This window comes from Pinus tabuliformis, chromosome 2_2, assembly GCF_031772625.1.
Source record: "Pinus tabuliformis cultivar Carrire ecotype Pingquan chromosome 2_2, CPIR1, whole genome shotgun sequence".
Lineage (NCBI taxonomy): Eukaryota > Viridiplantae > Streptophyta > Pinopsida > Pinales > Pinaceae > Pinus > Pinus tabuliformis.
The window spans coordinates 426,450,585-426,452,692 of record NC_142300.1 but is presented as its reverse complement, the minus strand read 5'-3'; the positions used below and the strand labels follow the sequence as shown (position 1 = coordinate 426,452,692).

At 31.1% G+C, this 2,108-nt stretch overlaps 1 long non-coding RNA gene across 1 annotated transcript; it reads right to left on the bottom strand.

Annotated features, from left to right (window-relative positions):
* Nucleotides 1-600, bottom strand: LOC149193068 (uncharacterized). The gene is made up of 3 exons (XR_016254921.1): nt 479-600; nt 282-368; nt 1-117 (listed from the first exon to the last, which is right to left on the bottom strand). It is a non-coding gene; the product is annotated as an uncharacterized LOC149193068 (long non-coding RNA).
* Nucleotides 601-2,108: the final 1,508 nt, after the last annotated feature.

The following is a 2,108-nucleotide window of genomic DNA, read 5'->3' as shown; positions in this document are numbered from 1 at the left end:
CTTGCATTGTGACATTGGACATGAAGATGGTTGTAGCATTTGAACCATTTCATTTCCATTCTTCTTAAGGCTTCTACAAGGGGTTTTCATTGATTGTGATGGTTCCAAAGGGAACACCTGCACCATAAATAAGAAATAACACACACGCACATAATAAAAAAAATCAAAGATAAGGATATATAATACAGAACATCCATTTCTCATCCCATCATTATGGTAAAACATAACAATTTATATATTAATATTTTCGGTGGAATAGGTTATATGGATTAAAAACTTACTGGCCCAGTAACCCCTTGAAAACCTTGAAATCTAGGTGAGCGTCGCAATGGTTGGTGGCTTGAATTTGGGGAATTTTGTTGATTAGGCTATGCATATCAATAACAATGAGAAATTAGTATACAATTATAATAAATATAAATATTATTTAATGTTAAAATGTCTAAAAAATTAATATATGCAAAAAAATGGACTCAACTGTGTTGTCATTGTCCTGATTGGTTTCATCAAAGTTTAATATATGGCTGTGCCCATCTGATCCTTCTTCCCCCACATCATCGGGAACCTCAGTGCTTGCTTTCTCTTTTACAGCAATATCTATGCGCTTCATTGTCTGCATGCGTCTACGAGGTAGACTCTGATCCCAACGTTGAATTTTTTCACAAATCCTTTGCTTTGAAGTGTCATTAAGCTCATCAAATGTAGCAACTGACTGTGAAAACAAGTTTCAATGAATTTAGTCCACAACAATAAATTAATATTAATAGAAAACATATACAGATAAATACTAATAAATACTTACAGCTGAAAGAATTTCTTCATTGACAATATTAATAAAAAATCATATACAAATAAATACTAATAAATACTTACAGCTGAAAGAATTTCTTCATTGACAAATCTTTTATATGCTTGTTGTCGTGCGCGACATAGCCTTGCATCTAAGTCATATTGTATTTTGGCATTTTGCCTTTTAACTGCACTTGTTGATTTGACCGCCCATGTAGCATTTGCATCTCTTGCTCGACCTCTTTGACGTGGAGGAATTGGTGGGAGATTGTGGGTGGTAGCGCGATGATGATTAAGGCCAGATAGCTTAGATCGACTCAAATTCCCCGCACAGCCACCAACAAGACAAGTGAACACTTGCTTGGTGCCTTTGATAGTTACCTCCCATTCATGTCTAATTTCCTCCATTTTCTTACTTCCTTATAAATGAATATGTAAACAACAATGTTGTTAAAAACATCATAAAAACACATTAAAATAAAAATCAATATTCATATCTATTTTTTTGTGGTCACTGTTGCACATCCGGCAAGGACAAAGTCTGTAAGTGCTTTCATCAACTGATTTTAGTCTGATTTTAGTTTAACGATTATGTTTTTTTCTTTGGAATTTCTTGAAAGAAAAAAATTGCAGGGATTTTAGTAAATCTAAATAAAAATTATGTGTACTGCAAATTTTTGACAGTGTTAAATTTATTTCTATTATAAAAATATAATTCAAACACTGTATTTACAAAAATAAAATTTTTGAACTTTTTACCCAAATCCAAACCACTTTTAATCATTTAAACAATTTATCATTAAACAACGCAATACAAATAAATCAAACTATTTTTAACTTTCACCATTTTTATTTATCTAAAACTAAAATGCATCGATTTTTTTTTTTTTTTTTCTTAATGAATTTGTACCTTTTCTTAGTTTACACTAACCCGTAAACTAACCTCGACTTAGTTGTGGTGCGCATATCCTCAAAGAACTTGAAAATTTTAATGCTATCGAATCGCACTGATGTATTCTTTTAATGCAACGAGGTCCTTATTGTATAGTCTATTTGGGTCTAGACTTATTGATGAGTCTATCGAGTTATTAATTCTGAGTATAATGCTAAGCAGATAGAAATGCTTTTTTTTTGGGTGTGTTTTGTTCTTAGGTAAAGGTAAAATACTTTTGAGGGGTTAAATCTATTTTAAAATAAGGTTTGAAAGCATTTTAATAATATATTCAATATTAGTTTATCATGTCACTTGTGAGAATTGAATCTAATTAGGAAAGATAACAATCATTCCTCATGACCACCTAAAATATACCCAATTAATT